This window comes from Plecotus auritus, assembly GCF_963455305.1.
Source record: "Plecotus auritus genome assembly, chromosome: X".
NCBI classification, from domain to species: Eukaryota; Metazoa; Chordata; class Mammalia; order Chiroptera; family Vespertilionidae; genus Plecotus; species Plecotus auritus.
In genome coordinates this window covers 53890331-53910903 of record NC_137784.1, presented here as the reverse complement: position 1 = coordinate 53910903, position 20573 = coordinate 53890331, and positions in this window count along the sequence as shown.

Here is a 20573-nt window from a genome sequence, read left to right as displayed (position 1 = left end):
GGGGAGGGGGAGGCTGAGAAGAATTTGGGAACCTTGGAAAGTAGAGCAAGTAAAAGGAGGCAGAAACTAGTATTAATAGAAATGTTTGCAATTAACTGCAGTTGCTAATAACATCATCCAGTACTTATCTGTTGCTTTCAATCTTCAAAGCGTTTAACAGACGTTAAACTAATTAAAATAGTTCTGGGTTTGGAATGAAACCATGCCTGCTGTGTTTTCAATCCAATAGTGCGCCAAAAGAAAAGGAAACTCAGGAGCCAGGGAGCCAAAGGGAGTGAGAATGGGGAGGGATACAGGCAGCCCCACTCCTGGAATAAGTCTGCAGCCTCAATGTAAGTGATGAAGAAGTCCACCTATGAAGTGCTGTTGCCCTATGCAGGGTAAAACGGTCCCTTAGGGTGTCTTGATATATTAATTAATTCAACAAATATATATTGATCCCTTTAAAATGTAGAAAGTGCTGCCCGGCTGGTGTGGCTCAATGGTTCAGCATCACCATATGAACCAGGTAGTCAAGGTCCAATTCTCAGTTAAGGGCACTTCCCCAGGTTGCTGGCTTAATCCCCAGTGTGTGTGTTGCGGGGGGGGGGGGGGGGGGGGGGGGGGGAGGCGTGCAGGAGGCAGCCTATGCAGGATTCTTTTTCATCATTGATGTTTCTATCTATCTCCCTCTCCCTTCTCTCTGAAATCAATAAAAACATATTTTTTAAAAAAACAATGTAGAAAGTGCAGTATGAGAGAACCCACAGCCAATATAGCTTTTCTTCTTCCACCGCAGGAAGAGTTTTGAGTGGAGAACATGTGTCTTCAATGAGCAAATGAGAAACTGAGGAGCCAGAATGAGGTGAAATTTTAAAAGATTGGTCCGCAGAATGGCCAGACAATTGGCATCTCTATTTGCAGGCAACTTGTTCTGACCTCTCCACCCCTCCCCTCTTCTCCCTGGATTAGTCCCTGGGGAAGGTTCAACAAGTCAGCCAAATGTTCCAGATGCACACTGCTGTGACTGCAGCATCTTCAACAGCTGCACCAATCAGAAAAGGGTTTAGAACCAAAAAACAAACAAACAAAAACAAGAGTGCAAATGTCAGAACAACAGACCCTGAAATGAACAATGGAAAGGATTAATTGAGTTGCCATTGGCAATAGTTACTAGTCTGAGATTGTAGAGAGCTAAATGACCATAGCAGGGGAAAAATATGTATGCTTCTTGGCCACTGTGCACTCCCATTCCCATATTATGAATAATTAGCAGTTTTATTTACTTGAAGAGGGTAGGCCTAAGTCCCAGGCTGAAGGATAAAAAAAAGAAAAGGGGGAATACAAAAGAAGAGAAACAATGAAACAAAAACAAAGCATATGGGGGGGTGGGGGAGAGAAGTCAGTCCAGAGAACACAGAGGTCAAAATCCTTAAATATATCAGCCACAGCCAACTTTTTTTTTCACTCTGTGAATGGTCTTGGTGCTTTAGAAACATCTTTGTGTCTCCCTATTGGCCCTTACCCATGAAATATCAAGTTTGTAAAGAATACCATCATCATGCAGATAAAATAATTTAAAAGTGCATTTAACAGCTAATCTCATATGCTACTTGTCTAGTCTAGGAATTCTAGATGCTAGGGGAACTGCCTGGCTGATTTATCCTCATTATCACAGCTCAGGACTATTAGAAAGAATTCTAGTCTAAGAGTCAGTAGACCTGCCCCTGTCACTGTGTTTGCTGGCTCACGCTGAGAAAATTGCTACATTTTTTGGGACCTTTGCTTTTCCCATTGTAAAATGAGTAGTGTGAACTTTAACAGCTGAAACTTTGTCTTTTATCTATTTCATTACTGGCTGTGCTGACTTGGTCACAAACACAGTTCAAAGAGGCTGCCCCTTCTTCCTCCAAAATGAAAAGGAAACAAATAACAGTCATCTCCTTGTAGTAGGGCTCAGGGGTCTTATTGGACTCAGTTTACCATGTTCTTTCTACCAGGTTTTTAACAGCTTGATGGAGAAACTGAGTTGCACCATTGCCCTCAGAAGACTCTACAAGTTGCATTTGACCTGGGACCTCACATTGGTTCCCCAGAGGAAAAACACATGGCTTCATATGCAGTAGAAATGTTGAAATGGATAATCCACTGAGGGATGTACACGGTTATTTTTTTCTTTATTGTTGAAAGATTCACAGATGTTCCCTTTGTTTGTTTTTCCCATTGACCACCTGCACCCTGCACCCGCCCCTCACTGACCTTCACCACTCTATTGTCTGTGTCCATATATGCATATACAGGGGTGGGCAAACTTTTTGACTCAAGGGCCACAATGGGTTCTTAAACTGGACCGGAGGGCCGGAACAAAAGCATGGATGGAGTGTTTGTGTGAACTAATATAAATTCAAAGTAAAGGAGCGGAGGGGAGAGCAAGAGAACCGGATAGAACAGCCGGATCCGGCCCGCGGGCCATAGTTTGCCCAAGGCTGGATAAGTTACCCTACTAATCACTCCCCACCCCATCTCCTGTCCCACTCTTCCCTCTGAAATTCACCATGCTTCCATGCTTCTATGTCGCTGGATCAATTTCATTTGTCTGTTTATTTTGTTCATTAGATTCTACATATGAGTGAGATCAAGTGATACTTGTCTTTCTCTGACTTGTTTCGCTTAACATAATACTCTCCAGGTCCATCCATGCTGTTGCAAATGGTAAGAGTTCTTTCTGTTTTTTACAACTGCATAGTATACCATTGTGTAAATGTACCATCGTTTTTTATCGACTCATCTGCTGATGGACACTTGGGCTGTTTCCAAATCTTAGCTATTGTAAATTGAGCTGCTATGAACATAGGGTTGTATATATTCTTTCTGATTGGTGTTTCTGGTTTCTTAGGATATATTCTTAGAAGTGAGATCACTGGTTCAAATAGGAGTACCATTATTAATTTTTTTTAAGGAAACTCCATATTGTTTTCCACAGTGGCTGCACCAGTCTGCATTCCCACCAGCAGTATACTAGGGTTCCCTTTTCTCCACATCCTCATCAACATTTGCCTTTCTTGATTTCTTAATGAAAGTCATTCTAACAGGTGTGAGGTGATACCTCTTTCTTGTTTCAATTTGCAACTCTCAGATGATCAGTGACTTTGAGCATTTTTTCATATGTCTCTTGGCCTTCTGTATGTCTGCATTGGAGAAGTGTCTATTTAGGTCCTTTGCCCATTTTTTAATCGGATTGTTTGTCTTCCTTTTGTTAACGTGTATGAGTTCTTTATATATTTTGTAAATTAATACCTTATCGGATGTATCATTTGTAAATATGTTCTCCCATGCAGTGGGCTCTCTTTTTATTTTGTTGATGGTTTCTTTTGCTGTGCAGAAGCATTTTATTTTCATTTAGTCTCATTTGTTTATTTTCTCCATTGTTTCTTTTGGCCTAGGACCGTGGTCGGAAAACTACGGCTCGAGAGCCACATGCGGCTCTTTGGCCCCTTGAGTGTGGCTCTTCCACAAAATACCATGGCCTGGGCGAATCTATTTTGAAGAAGTGGCGTTAGAAGAAGTTTAAGTTTAAAAAATTTGGCTCTCAAAAGAAATTTCAATCGTTGTACTGTTGATATTTGGCTCTGTTGACTAATGAGTTTGCCGACCACTGGCCTAGGAGATGTATCAGTAAACACATTGCTATGAGAGATGTCTGAGATTTTACTGCTTATGTTTTCTTCAAGGATTTTTATGGTTTCCTGACTTACATTAACTCTTTTAGCCATTTTGACTTTATTCTTATGTATGGTATAAGTTGGTGTTCTAGTTTCATTTTTTCGGATGTACCTATCCAATTTTCCCAATACCATTTATTGAAGAAACTGTCTTTACTCCATTGTATGCTCCTATCTCCTTTGTCAAATATTAATTGAGCATAATGGCTTGGGTTGATTTCTCTGTTCTCTGTTCTGTTCCATTGAACTATATGCCTGTTCTTGTGCCAGTACCATGCTCTTTTGAGTAACATGCCTTTGTAGTATAACTTGATATCTAGTATTGTGATTCCTTCAACTTTGTTCTTCTTTCTCAAGATTATTGCATCTATTTGGGGTCTTTTTGGGTTCCATATAAAATTTTGTAGTGTTTGTTCTAGATCTCTGAAATATGCCATTGGTATTTTAATAGGGATTGTATTGAATCTATAGATTGCTTTGGGTAATATGGACATTGTAATGATGTTAATTCTACCAATCCATGAACAAGGTATATACTTTCACTTGTTTATATCTTCCTCCAACTCTTTTTTCAACATCCTGTAGTTTTCTGAGTACAGGTATTTTACCTCTCTGGTTGTAGGGAGCAGTTATAGGGTTAAGCCTCGGACTGACCTGTTGGCAAAGACACAAACAAGTCCCAGCTTAGAGGGCACAACCCTCTTCCCATAATTAAGCTTGACCTTATGACACTCCCTAGATCTTTCCTGGGTAGCTAATGGGCTGTGGTAGGTGCAGCAAGTGCTGCCAAAACAAGTGAAACTTACAAGAACATTGTAAATTACCTTGTTTACCTCTGACTATAAAATAAAGGCTCAGCTTGCAGTCTGGATCTTTCCTGTGATCTCAGCCAGGCACAGAAGATCCACCTAGACCCATGGTCGGCAAACTGCAGCTCGTGAGCCACATGTGGCTCTTTGGCCCCTTGAGTGTGGCTCTTCCACAAAATACCATGGCCTGGGCGAGTCTATTTTGAAGAAGTGGCGTTAGAAGAAGTTTACGTTTAAAAAATTTGGCTCTCAAAAGAAATTTCAATCATTGTACTATTGATATTTGGCTCTGTTGACTAATGAGTTTGCCGACCACTGACCTAGACCCAGCTTATTCTCTTTGTCTGTGTTTTCTTCATCCTTTGCTGGCCCCCCTCAAGCTTGCTGAACCCTTGGCTGTGCTGGCGCGACACACCTGGTTAAGTTTATTCCTAAGTATCTTATTTTTTTTCTTGCAAAGGTAAATGGGATTGTTTTGTTTGTTTGTTTCTCTTTCTGAGAATTCATTATTTGTCTATAAAAATGCTATTGATTTTTGGGTATTAAGTTTGTATAGTCTTAAGTTGCCAAATTCGTTTATTAAATCTAATAGTTTTTTGATGGAGCCTTTAGGATTTTCTATGTATAATACCATGTCATCTGCGAATGATGACAGTTTTACTTCATCCTTTCCAATTTGGGTGCTATTTATTTTTTCTTCTTGTCTAATCACTATGGGTAGGAATTCCAGTACTATCTGTACTAATAAAAGGGTAATATGCTAATTAGGCTGGATTGACCAGCCATCTTCCAGATGTCCAATTTCCTTCCAGACAAAGCCATGGTGGTAGGGGCCGAGGCAGAGGCAGTTAGGGGCCATCAGGCCAGCAGGGGAGGGCAGTTGGGGGCGAGATCAGGCTAGCAAGGGAGGGCAGTTAGGGGCGATCAGGCAGGCAGAGACAGTTAGGGGCGATCAGGCTGGCAGGGGAGAGTAGTTAAGGGTGATCAGGCAGGCAGGCAGAGAGGTTAGAGGCGATCAGGCAGAGAGGTTAGAGGTGATCAGAGAGGCAGGGGGGCAAGGTAGGGGCGATCAGGCTGGCAGAGGGGCAAGGTAGGGGCTATCAGGCCGGCAGGCAGAGGGGTTAGAGGCAATCAGGCAGGCAGGCAGGTGAGTGGTTAGGAGCCAGTTGTCCCAGATTGGAGAGGGTGCAGGCCAGGCTGAGGAACTCCCCTCCAAGTTTAAATTTTGTGCACCGGGCCTCTAGTATTAAATAAGAGTGGTTAAAGTGGACATTTCTGTCTTAATCCTGTTCTTAGGAGAAATGGTTTTAAATTTTCCCACTGAGCATGAGATTGGCTGTAGGTTTGTCATATATGTCCTTTATTATGTTGAAACATGATCCCTCTATTCCCACTTTGCTCAGTGTTTTTATCAAAAAAGGTTGTTGCATTTTGTCAAATGCTTTTTCTGCATCAATTGACATGATTATATGATTTTTGTCTTCCAGTCTGTTTATGTGATATGTCACATTTATTGATTTGCAAATATTGTACCAGCCTTGTATCCCTGAATAAATCCCACTTGATCATGGTGTATGATCTTTTAAATGTATCAGTGGATTCAATTTGCTACTATTTTGTTGAGTATTTTAGCATCTATGTTCATCAGAGATATTGGCCTGTAATTATCTTTCTTTGTAGTGTCTTTATCTAGTTTTGGAATTAGGGTAATGCTGGCTTCATAAACAGATCTTGGAAGTGTTCCTTCCTCTTTAATTCTTTGGAACAGTTTGAGGAAGATGGGTGTCAGTTCTTCTTTGAATGTTTGGTTAAACAACCCTGTGAAGCCATCCAGACCAAGGCTTGTGTTTGCTGGGTGTTTTTTCATTACTGCTTTCATTTCATCAGTAATTATTGACCTATTCAGGCTTTCTGATTTTTCCTGATTGAGATTTGGAACAAGTTCATTTCATCAATATTGTCCAGTTTGTTGGAGTATAGTCATTCATAGTGTTTTTTTTAACGATCCTTTGCATATCTGTGGGGTCAGATGTTACATCATCTCCTTCATTTCTGATTTTGTTTGTTTGGGTCCTCTACCTTCATTTGATCTGGAGTCTAGCTAGAAGTACATCAATCTTGTTTCTCTTTTCAAAGAACCATCTCTTGGTTTTATTGATTTTTGTATTGTTCTTTCTCCTCCTCCTCCTACTCCTCTTCCTCCTCCTTCTTTTTTTTGTCTCTATGTCATGTATTTCTGCTCTGACCTTTATTATTTCCTTCCTTCTACTTACTCTGGGCTTTTCTTGTTATTCTCTTTCTAATTCTTTAAGTTGTAGTGTTACCTAGCTTATTAAAAGGTTTTCTTGTTTTTTGAGATAGGCCTGTAATGCTATAAACTTCCCCATCAAAACTGCTTTCAGTGTGTCCCATAGATTTTGGGTTGATGTGTGTTCATTTTCATGTGTTCCCAGGATATTTTTTTTATTTCTTCCTTGATAACTTTGGTAACTCATTCATTCTTTAATAACATGCTATTTACTAGTAGCCCCTGTGTGTTTCAATGTTTTTAAGTTTTTTATTACAGATTATTTCTAATTTCATGACATTTTGATCCAAGAATATGTTTGATATGTTTTCAATCTTCTTGAAATTGTAGACACTTAGTTTGTGTCCTAACATGTGGTCTATCTTTGAAAATGTCCCATGTGGAATAATGGCAGCAGAGTAAGTGGAAGCTATTCTGACACTATCCCAGGACAAAACTGGAAATACAACTAAAATACAGAAAAAACACTGAAAAATCAACTGAGGATGAGGTGGAGAGAACCCTGATAACCAAGGACGGAAAGTGGATACTGCATAGGGACTGGTCAGAAGTACAGAGACGAAAAGGAGTGGCTGGGCTCCCACAGACAGCAGCTGAAGTCCTGGAGGGATATCTCAGCTGTTGGGGATTCCCACTGAGAACTCAGGTCTAAACTCCAAACTTTGATACCCAGCCTGGAGCACCAGAACTGAGAAAGATGCCCACATAACATCTGCTGTGAAAAGGAGCAGGGTTGCTGTCTGCCAGGGAGAGATGGCTTTAAATGCAGGCATCCTCTTAAAGGGCCAATGTATAAAATTTTATGTGCAGCCTCTCACCTTGGGCTCTGGCAGAGGGAGGGCAGAGTGGACTAGAGTTGTGTAAGGAGGGTCAAGGGTTGGGGGCTTGGAGGCAGCCACCCTGGTTTCCTGTGCAGAGTCATTCCCTCAAGCTGCAGAGGACATTTTTCTGCAAAGGACCTTTGCTTTCCACGTGGTTTTGGCCTGGGGCCATGGTCAGCAAACTGCGGCTCGTGAGCCACATGCAGCTCTTTGGCCCCTTGAGTGTGGCTCTTCCACAAAATACCACGGCCTGGGCGAGTCTATTTTGAAGAAGTGGCATTAGAAGAAGTTTAAGTTTAAAAAATTTGGCTCTCAAAAGAAATTTCCATCATTGTACTGTTGATATTTGGCTCTGTTGACTAATGAGTTTGCTGACCACTGGCCTGGGGGAAAGGCTGTTGCCACACCCTGTTGGAAGAACTCTCAGCCCAAACCTGTGGTCAATTGCCTTAGACCAATCAAGGCTGACAATCAGATTGTAGGCAGATGTGGGTCTTTGGAGGTGTTGAGCCTTTGCCTGATCTCCTTCTGGGCCCAGGGCTAGGAAAAGTAGAGCCTGGTGCACAGCTTGGTCCTGTCCAAAGGAACACAGCCACAGCAGAGGAAGCCACAATCTGTGGATTGCTGATATCCTCAAACAGAGTACTCAGGGCCAGTCAGAAACAGTGTCTGACATTATACTGCACTAGAGATTAGGAGTGGTGGCAGATCTACCTAATACATAGACATAAGCCTGAACAGGCAGCCAAAATGGGGAGACAAAAAAAACAACAACCTACAAATGAAAGAACAAGAGAATACTCCAGAACAAGAGCTAAATGAAATGGAGATAAGAAATTTATCTGATATAGACTTAAGGATAATAACTGCAAAAATGCTCAGCAACATGAGAAAAAGTATAACTATGAAAAAAGACCAGTCCAAATAAAAAAGTGACACAGCTCTAATAAAGAACACACTGGAAGAAATACATAGCACATTAGGAAAAGCTGAGGATTGGATCAGTGAATTAGAAGACAGGGTGGAAAAAAATCACTCAATCAGAGAAACAAAAAGAAGAAAAAAATTAAAAACAGGAGGACAGCTTAAGTGAGCTATGGGACAAAATGAAATATAACAATCTAGGGCAGGGGTGGGCAAACTTTTTGACTCGAGGGCCACAATGGGTTCTTAAACTGGACCGGAGGGCCGGAACAAAAGCATGGATGGAGTGTTTGTGTGAACTAATATAAATTCAAAGTAAACATCATTACATAAAAGGGTACGGTCTTTTTTTTTATTTCAATAGTTTTATTCATTTCAAACATTTTAACAAGAAGAATGTAAACACTAATTATTATAATTTGAAACTTCAAAAAATGGAGGAATCATAGCACAATAACATACCTTATATTGAAGATGGCAAAGGCAAAATAAAATTGCCTAACAAAGGAAAGGTACAAAAGCCTTTCAAATTAAACTTAAATATAATAAAATAATTTAAAACTAAAACAAATAGAAAAGAACAAAATGTGTAAACAGTAAATTAAACATTTTCTTTAGTGCAACTTCCAAATTATGCCCGGGACGTAGATGTAGATGGCAATGTAGACTGGGTTGAAAGGTTTTTGGTCTTTAAAACATCAACTTCAGTGGGAACAGTGTTGTTGGTCTCCTTTTTAGCTAATGCTCTGATACTGTGCTCTCCAGGGGCATGTCTCCCTACATCACCACGATAACGTGTCTACGCATTCCCAGGGTGATGTCGGGGGACGTGTCCGCAGGCATTACAAGGAGCCTCTGGAAGATTGAGAGGTTGTTCCTTCTACTGAATGGGCGGATATAAATCCGCCCACTCAGAAGAAAGAGCTGCGGCCGTGTTTCCTGACGTTGCCATGTTAACACTGCTGCTGGTGAAGGAGCGGAGGGGAGAGCAAGAGAACCCTCCGCTCTTTCAGCTCCACGGGCTGGACAGAACAGCGGAACAGGCCGGATCTGGCCCGCGGGCCGTAGTTTGCCCATGGCTGATCTAGGGAGAAACCAAGATGGCGACATAGGTATACACCTGAACTTGCTGCCTCACACAACCACTTTAAAACTACAACTAAAAGACAAAACAGACATCATCCAGATCCACAGGAAGGCTGGCTAAGTGGAAATTCCACAACTAGAAGAGAAGAGAAGAACACGCTGAGACTCAGAGGAGCTGTGGAAGTAAAGTGCAGAGGTATGGAGGCGCGCACATGGAGAGTGCTGGCAACTGAGTACGCGGCTGTTTTTTTTCAAGCAGGAGGGAGACACAAGCTCCCGACTGCTCTGAACTCCAGTTCCAGTCAAGACTCTGGGGACCCAGACTCATATAGAGAAAAACTGGACTGTCTGGCAGCGAGCAAAACTTGAGGGAGGCTTTCTCTCATCTTGCAGCCATTACCAAGGGACACTGAGACCCGGGGGCCTCTTAGGGCAGGGCTGATGGGAAGCCATTGCTGTTTGCTCCACCCTGAGACTCCGCCCCATCCAAGCTGTGTGCAGAGGCTTTTGCATATGAATGGCCTGGTCCTTTGAAATCTAAACTTACCTAACAAACTGCAGCTGAGTCAGAGAGACCCAGAACATCCAAAAGAAGGCCCAAGGCCCTGCAGCAGCTTGCATTGCTTCACAGCTGGGCCTCATCTGGGCACCTCCAAAACCCAAACAAAGAAGAGGAATCTGCAGATCTCTCTGTAGCTCCTGCTGGGTGGCCTCAGGCAGAGGCTAAATTAACACCTCCTTGGAGATCAAGAGCCAGTGTACCCAGGGGTCAGAGTAGGATCGTCCAGATTAAAAATCCTCAGATCCATAAGGGACACTCTCAGGGGGCAGAGTCAGTGAGCACCAAAGCCCCACTGAAGCAAGTCTTGCCTCATAAGGGTCTCTCCAGCACAGAAGTACTCCCATCATAGACACAACTCATCCTCACAGCCAATTGGACTGGAGGTCAATTCTCCCCAGTGATACCAACAACAATCAAGGCTTAACTACAACAAGACTGTGCACACAGCCCACAAAGGGATGCACCAAGGGTGTCCACCTCAGGTAATTGGGGAGGCTGAGCCACTGGGCCCTATAGGACACCTAGCACACAAGGCCACTCTATCAACTCAGGGAAGCAGCCAAAATGTGGAGACAAAGAAACAGGTCACAAAAGAAAGAAATGGAGGAAAGCAAACGACTGGATATAGAGTTCAAAACCAAGGTTATAAGGTTTTTCAAGAATTTTCTAGAAAAGGCTGATAAATTTAGTGAGACCCTGGAGGATATGAAAAAGGACCAACTAGAAATTAAGCATACACTGACTGAATAAAGAATAATATACAGAGATCCAACAGCAGACTAGCGGATCGCAAGAATCAAGTCAAATATTTGAATAACAAAGAAGCAAAAAACACCCAACTGGAAAAAAAAAAGAATCCAAAAATATGAAAATAGTGTAAGAAGCCTCTGGGACAACTTCAAGCCTACCATCATCAGAATTATGGGGGTGCCAGAAGAAGAGAGAGCAAGATACTGAAAATCTATTTGAAGAAATAATGACTGAAAACTTCCCCCACCTGGTGAAAGAAATAGACTTACAAGTCCAGGAAGTGCAGAGAACCCCAAACAAGAGAAATCCAAAGAGGACCACACTAAGACACATCATAATTAAAATGCCAAGAGCAAAAGACAAAGAGAGAATATTAAAAGCAGCAAGAGAAAAACAGTTAGTTACCTACAAGGGAGCACCCATACGATTGTCAGCTGATTTCTCAACAGAAACCATGCAGGCCAGAAGGGAGTGGCAAGAAATATTCAAAGTGATGAATAGCAAGAACCTACAACCAAGATTACTCTACCCAGCAAAGCTATCATTCAGAATGGAAGGGCAGATAAAGAGCTTCACAGATAAGAAAAAGCTAAGGGAGTTCATCACTGCCAAACCAGTATTATATGAAATGCTGAAAGGTATTCTTTAAGAAGAGGAAGAAGAAGAAAAAGGTAAAGATAAAAATTATGAACAACAAATACATATCTATCAACAAGTGAATCTAAAAATCAAGTGAATAAAAAATCTGATGAACAGAATAATTTGGTGAATATAATAGAATCAGGGGCATAGAAAGGGAGTGGACTGACAATTCTCGGGGGTAAGGGGGTTTGGGGGGTGAGGGAAGAGATTGGACAAAAATCATACACCTATGGATGAGGACAGTGTGGGGGAGGTAAGGGCAGAAGGTGGGGTGGGAACCGGGTGGAGGGGAGCTATGGGGGGAAAAAGAGGAACAACTGTAATAATCTGAACAATAAAGATTTAAAAATAAATAAATAAAAGAAAAAATCCAAAAAAATATAAAAAGAGGTAATATGCTAATTGGTCTTAACGGTGTCCCAAGTCACGACTGTTCAACAAGGTGGGCGGTGCTGTGGGGCCACGGGGCAGGACTCCGGGTCGCATGTGATTTTGTCCCACCCAGGCAGACTCTCCTGTGCCCCGCAGCCAAATCCTGAAGCGAGCCCAGGGTTTACTAAACTTTATTGGAGCTGCTCCCCACACCCCCACCCCCTGCCCCAGGACCACGTTGCCTGGAGCAGAGCGCCCCAGCAGGCTGCTGACAGGCGGGCGGCAGGGGAGAGCCAATGAGGTGGGGGCAGCAGGGAGACATGGCGGGGCGGGGTGGCCAGAGCTAAGTTCTCAGGGGTCTGAGGAGAGTGCCTGAGAGGAGCCCGGACTGCAAAGAAGGAAGAGGAAGTGGCCACGGGGAGCTCTTCCAATCCCCCTGTATGGACACCCTACCCAGCCCCTGCACCCCCGGGGGGACGGGGAGGCTGACAGGACCTGGAGAAGACCCAGCCTCAGGGGTAGCTGCAGCCTGCACCTCTAACTCCCAATCTCTTCCCTCCGCTACGCCTGCCAGGGGCGCCCACAACAATAGCATGCCAGCAATGACCCATCAGTACCCCGAGGCACCTGGAGCCCATGGCCCGCCGCTGCCAGGCCCCCTCCACTGGGGCCGGGCATGCCTCTCCTCCCTACAACTCCAGACCCAGATGGAGGCAGGCCTGAGCAGCCTCCCAGGGTCAGACCCATCCCACTGCCCACAGAAGCACACTGTACCTCGCTGGGGACCGTGGCTAAACCCATCCTCCTAGCCTGCCTCGCCCCACTCTGGCCTGGCCCCTGCCCCACTCCAGGAGATTGGAGCCCCGCCCTGAGCACTTACAACTGTGAAAAGGCCACATTTAAAGAATGGCGCCAAGCAAGGAGGTTTGACAGTTACTCCCCCTTTGGCCTCGCTGCCCCCTTAGCACCCCCTAGCACCACCCCCCTGCCAGTGCCTCCAGGGACAACCACCACTACAGGGCTGCTGTCGAAACCTACAGTCCCAGGAAACAATCATGCCCTCCTCCCCTAATCAGCACCTGCTACCTGCGAGGGTACCTGTGGGCAGTTGGGGGCGAGCACGCCAGCAGGGGGGGCTGTTGGGGGGGAATCAGGCTGGTGGGGGGGCAGTTGGGGGTGAGCAGGCCAGTAGGGGGGGCAGTTGGGGGCAAGCAGGCCAGCAGTAAGGGGCAGTTGGGAGTGATCAAGCCAGAAGGGGGGCAGTTGGGGGCGAGGGTGATCAGGCTGGCAGGCAGGTGAGCGGTTAGGAGCCAGTGGTCCCAGATTGTGAGCATGATATCCGACATCCCCTGAGGGGTCCCAGATTGGAGAGGGTGCAGGCCAGGCTGAGGGACACGCCCCCCCGTGCATGAATTTTGTGCACTGGGCCACTAGTCTATATATGTAAAAGCCTAATATGCAAATTGTCCCCGTGGGAGTTCGACCAGGAGACTGGGAGTTTGAACACTCACTATGATGTGCGCTGACCACCAGGGGGTGGTGCAGAATGAAGACCCTGGCCCGCAGCTGGCAGCCGGGAAATGGAGGCCACAGCTGGCAGCCAGAAGGCCCCGATCGGCCGTGATCACCGGCCAGGCCTAGGGACCCTACCTGTGCATGAATATCATGCACTGGGCTCTAGTATTTACATAAGTAGAATGCCAAATGGAGAAGAAAGTAAGCAAGGTATAGAGAACATGTTTGAAGAAATAATGGCAGAAAACTTCCCTAACCTGGAAGAAAAAGTCACATAACATCAGGAGATATACAGAGTCCAAAGCAAGAAGAACCTAAACAGGTACCTGTCCAGACATATCATAATTAAAATGCCAAAAATTAAAAACAAAGAGAGAATCTTAAATGCAGCAAGAGAAAAGCAACTTGTTACCTACAAAGGAGCTCCCATAAGGCTGTCAGCTGATTTCTCCTCAGAAACTCTATAGGCCAGAAGGGAATGGCATGAAATATTCAAGGTAATGAAAAGCAAGGATCTGAAACCAAGATTACTATATACGGCATGGCAATCATTCAAAACAGATGGTGAAATAAAGAGCTTCCCAGACATAAAAAAGGCTAAAAGAATAAATCACTTCCAAACCAGCACTTTAAGAAATGCTAAAGGGAATGCTGTAATGAGGAGAAAGAAAAAAAGAGAGAGAGAGAGAGAGAGAGAGAGAGAGAGAGAGAGAGAGAGAAACATGAGCATACTGATATAAAATGGGAATAAATAAGTACCTATCAATAATAAACTTAAATGAATTAAAAACTTCAATCAAAAAACATAGGGTAGCTAAATGAATACAAAACCGTGACCCAATTATATGCTGTCTACAAGAGACCCACCTCAGAACAAAAGACTCACAAAGGATGAGAATGAAGGGATGGAAAAAATTTTCTGTATAAATGGAAATTAAAAAAAAAAAAAAAAAGCTGGTGTAGCAAAACTCAGATCTGACAAAATAAACTTCAGAATGAAGGTTATCACAAGGGACAACAAAGATCTCTACATTATACTAAAGGGATCGATCCAAAAAGAGGCTATAACCATGGTAAACATATATGCACCCAGTATAGAAGCACCTAAATATATATATATAAACTTCTAGAGGATGTTAAGGGAGAGATTGACAGAAATACAATCCTAGTAGGGCACTTTAAAACCCCATTTACTTCACTGGATAGGTCTTCCAGACAAAAAGGAAACAGTGACTGTAAATGACACACTGAATCAGATGGATTTAATTGACTTTTGTAGAATATCTGACCACAAAACTGCAGAATATACATTCTTCTCAAGTAAACATGGGTCATTCTCAAAGATAGACCATATTTTAGGAAACAAAACAAGTCTCTACAAGTTCAACAAGATTGAAATCATATCAAGCATCTTCTCAGATTACAATGGAAGGAAATTAGAAATCAACTATAGTAAAAACACTAAAAACATTCAAACATTTGGAGACTAAGTAGTATGTCATTAAACAATAAATGGTTAACCAATGAGATCAAGGAAGACATAAAAACTTCTTAGAAACCAATGCAAATGAACACACAACAACCCAAAATCTCTGGGACACAGCAAAAGCAGTCCTGAGAGGGAAGTTCATAGCACTACAGGCCTAATTGAAAAAACAAAACAACAAAAAACAAGAAAAATTAAACATGAACTATTTAACCATACAACTTAAAGAATTAGAAAGAGAACAAAAGAAGCTGAGAGTAAGTAGAAGGAAGGAAATAATAAAAAGTAGGGCACAAATAAATGACATAGTGACTAATATACATATATATACACACAAAAGATCAATGAAACAAAGAGCTAGTTCTTTGAAAAGATGAATAAAATTGATGAACCATTAGCCAGACTCATCAAACAGAGAGGACCCAAATATATACAATCAGAAATGAAAGCAGAGAAGTAACAACTGAAATCACAGAAATACAAACCATTGTAACAAAATACTCTGAACAACTATATGCCACCAAGTTGGACAATGTGAATGAAATGAACAAATTCCTAGAAAAATAGAATTTTCCAAAACTGAATTAGGAAGAATCAGAAAACTTGAATAGGCCAATAACTACTGATGAAATAGAAGCAGTAATCAAAAAACATTCAGCAAACAAAAGAACTGGTCCGGATGGCTTCACAGAGGAGTTTTACCAACCATTCAAAGAACTAACATCTATACTTCTCAAAGTATTCCAAAAAATTCAAGAGGAAGTAAATTTTCCAAGCTCTTTTTATGAGGCCAGCATTATCCTAATTCCAAAACTAGAAAAGTAAACAAAACTACAATACAAAGAGAATTTCAGGCCAATATCCTGGCTGAACATCAATCTTAAAATCCTTAACAAAATGTTAGCAAATCAGATCCAACAATACATTGAAAAGATCATACACCATGATCAAGTGGGGTTTATTCCTGGGATGCAAGGCTGGTACAATATTCACAAAACAGTAAACGTGACACATGACATAAACATAATGAAAGACAAAAATCACATGATCATATCAATAGATGCAGAAAATGCATTCAACAAAATCCAACACCCATATAAAAAATATATTTTATTGACTTCAGAGAGGAATGGTGAGGGAGAGAGAGATTGAAACATCAATGATGAGAGAGAATCATTGATCAGCTGCCTCCTGCAAGCCCCCTACTGTGGTTTGAGCCCTCAATCCGGACATATGCCCAGACAGGGAATCGAACTAGTGACCTCCTGGTTCATAGGTCAAAGCTCAACCACAGAGCCACACTGGCTGGGCCTAATATCCTTTTTTTATATATATATATATTTTATTGATATTTCACAGAGAGGAAGGGAGAGAGATAGAGAGCTAGAAACATCGATGAGAGAGAAACATCGATCAGCTGCCTCCTGCACACCTCCCACTGGGGATGTGCCCGCAACCAAGGTACATGCCCTTGACCGGAATCGAACCTGGGACCCTTCAGTCCACAGGCCGACGCTCTATCCACTGAGCCAAACCGGTTTCGGCCTAATATCCTTTTTTGATAAAAACTCTCAGCAAAGTGGGAATAGAGGGAGCATATTTTAACCTGATAAAGGCCATATATGACAAACCAACAGTGAACTTCATACTCAGTGGGCAAAAGCTAAAACCATTTCCCCTAAAAACAGAAACAAAACAGGGGTGTCCACTTTCACCACTCATATTCAACATAGTACAGGGAGTCGTAGTCACAGGGATCAGACAAGAAGAAGAAATAAAAGGCATCCAAATTGGAAAGGATGAAGTAAAACTCTCATTATTCTCAGATGACATGAAATGGTATATAGAATCTCCTAAAGACTCCACCAAAAAACTACTAGGTTTCATAAATGAATTTGGTAATGTAGCAGGATACAAAATTAACACCCAGAAATCAATGGCATTTTTATACACCAATAATGAATTCTCAGAAAGAGACACTAAACAAATACTAGTAATCCAACTTAACATTGCAAAAAAAAAATTAAGATACTTAAGAATAAACTTAACCAAGAAAGTAAAAGACTGTTACTCAGAAAACTACAGAACGTTGTTTAAAGAGATAGAGGAAGATATAAACAAGTGTAAGAATATATTGTGTTCATGGACTGGTAGAATCAACATCATTACAATGTCCATACTACCCAAGGAAATCTACAGATTCAATGCAACCCCTATTAAAACACCCACAGCATATTTAATAGATCTAGAACAAATACTATAAAAAAGTATATGGAACCGAAAAGACACCAAATAGCTGCAACAATAGTGAGAAAGAAAAACAAAGTTGCACTGATCACAATACCAGATAACAAGTTATACTACAAAGCCACTGTAATAAATCAGCCTGGTATTGGCACAAAACAGGCATATAGATCAATGGAACAGAACAGAGACTCCAGAAATCAACCCAAGCCATTATGCTCAACTAATAATTGACAAAGGAGGCAAGAACATATAATGGAGTCAAGACAGTCTCTTCAATAAATGGTGTTGGGAAAATTAGATACATGCAAAAATATGAAACTAGACAATTTACACCATACACAAGAATAAGCTCCAAATGGATAAAAGACTTAAATGTAAACCATGAAACTATAAAAATCCTAGAAGAAACCATAGGCAGCAAAATCTCAGACATGGCTCTCGTAGCAGTATCTTTACAGATACATCTCCTAGGGCAGTGGTCGGCAAACCACGGCTCGCGAGCCACATGTGGCTCTTTGGCCCCTTGAGTGTGGCTCTTCCACAAAATACCACGGCCTGGGCGAGTCTATTTTGAAGAAGTGGCGTTAGAAGAAGTTTAAGTTTAAAAAATTTGGCTCTCAAAAGAAATTTCAATCGTTGTATTGTTGATATTTGGCTCTATTGACTAATGAGTTTGCTGACCACTGTCCTAGGGGAAAGGAAACTAAGGAAAAAATAAACAAATGGGACTACATCAAAATAAAAAAGCTTCTGCACAGAAAAAAGAAAGCCATCAACAAAATGAAAACTGAGCCCACTATATGAGAGAACATATTCACCAATGACACATCTGATAAAGGGTTAATATCCAAAATATATAAGGAACTTATACAACTTAACAAAAGGAAGACAAACAATCCATTTAAAAAATGGACAAAGAACCTAAATAGACACTTCTCCAAAGTGGATATACAGATGCCCAACAGACATATAAAAAATGTTCAAAGTCATTGATCATCAGAGAGATTCAAATTAAAATGATAATGAGGTATCACCTCATACCTGTCAGAATGGCTACCAGCAACTCAACAAATGACAAGTACTGATAAATATGTGGAGAAAAGGGAACCCTAGTACACTGCTGGTGGGAATGCATATTGGTGCAGCCATTATAGAAAACATAATGGAGTTTCTTCAAGAAATTAAACATGGAACTTCCATTATACCCAGTGATCCCACTTCTAGGAATATAACCTAAGAAATCTGAAACACTGATCAGAAAGAATGTATGTACCCCTATGTTCACAGCCGCACAATTTACAATAGCTAAGATCTGGAAACAGCCCAATTGCCCTTCAGTAGATGAGTGGATAAGATAGCTGTGGTACATTTACACAATGAAATACTATGTAGCTGTAAAAAAAGAACTCTTACCTTTTGAGACAGCATGAAGGGACCTGGAGAATATTATGCTAAGCGAAACGAAATAAGTTAGTCAGAGAAAGACAAGTATCACATGATCTCACTCATATGTGGAATCTAATGAACAAAATAAACTGATAAACAAAATAGATCCAGAGACATAGAAGCTTTGAACAGACTGTGGAATCTCAGAGGGAAGGTGGGGTAGGTGGGTGGATGGCAACAAATTAAATCAAAGAATTTGTATGCATATATGCGTAACCCCTGGACACATACAATAGGGTGGTGAAGGCCTAGGGTGGAAGGTTGGGGCTGCTAGAAAGGATCAGTGGCAGAAAAAAGGGGACATATGTAATACTTTCAACAATAAAGATATAAAAAAAAGAAAGAACAAAATGTCCCATGTGCATGTGAGAAGAATGTATAATCTGTAGCCCTGGGGTTAAATGTTCCAAAAATATCAATTAATTCCATCTAAACTAGTGTATCATTAAGGATCACAGTTTCCTTGTTTATTTTTTGCCTAGATCTATCTAGTGATGTCAATGGGGTGTTAAATTCTAGGATTGTATTTCTGTTTATATCTCCCTTAAAATCCTCCCAAATTTTAAAAATATATTTGGATGCTCCTGTATTGGGTGCATATATGTTTACCAGAGTTATATCCTCTTGTTGGATCAATCCTTTTAGTATTATGAAGTGTCCTTCATTATCTCTTGTTATGGCCTTCACTATGAAGTCTATTTTGTCAGATGTGAATATTGCTACCCCAGCTTTTTTTTAATTTCTGGAAAATTTGCCTGGAAAATTTTTTTCATCCCTCACTTTCATTCTGTGTAAGTCCTTTGTTCTGAGGTGGGTCTCTTTTAGATAGTCTATATATGGGTCATGTTTTATTAACCATTCATCTACTCTATGTCTTTTGATTGGAGCTTTTAAGTCATTTACTTTGAAGGTTATTGTTGATAGGTACTTATTTATTGCCATTCTTATTCTTTATGCATGTGTTCTTTATCTCTATTTCTTCTTACGCTTATCCTTGTAGTATTTCTTGCATTGCTGGTTTGGTGGTAATAAAACTCTTTTAGCCTTTTTGTTTGTGAAGCTCTTTATTTCATCTTCAATTTTGAAAGATAGTCTTGCTGGATAAAGCAGTCTTGGATTCAGTCCCATGGTGTTCATTACTTTGTATATTTCATGCCATTCCCTTCTGGCCTGAACTGTTTCTATTGTCAAGTCATCTGACGGTCTAACGGGAGCCCCTTTGTAGGTAATTTTCTGTCTCTCTTTTGCAGCCTTTAAGATTCTTTCTTTTTCTTTAATGTTTGCCATTTAATTAGTATGTGCCTAGGTGTGGGTCTTTTGGGGTTCATTTTTTTAAAATTTCTTTATTGATTAAGGTATTACATATGTGTCCTTATTCCCCCATTACCCCCCACCCCCTGTTCTCTGTGTCCATTGATTAGGCTTATATGCATGCATATAAGTCCTTTGGTTGATCTCTCCCCCTTATCCCCACCGTTCTCTACCTTCCCTGAGGTTTGATGTTCTGATTGATGTTTCTCTGGATCTGTTTTTGTTCATCAGTTTATGTTGTTCATTATATTCCACAAATGAGTGAGATCATGTGATATTTATCTTTCTCTGCCTGGCTTATTTCACTTAGCATAATGCTCTCCATCTCCATCCATGTTGTTGCAAATGGTAAGAACTCCTTCTTTTTTTACCGCAGCATAGTATTCCATTGTGTAGATGTACCACAGTTTTTTAATCCACTCATCTGCTGATGGGCACTTAGGCTGTTTCCAAATCTTAGCTATGGTAAATTGTGCTGCTATGAACATAGGGGTGCATATATCCTTTCTGATTCGTGTTTCTAGTTTCTTAGGATATATTCCTAGAAGTGGGATCACTGGGTCAAATGGGAGTTCCATTTTTACTTTTTGGGG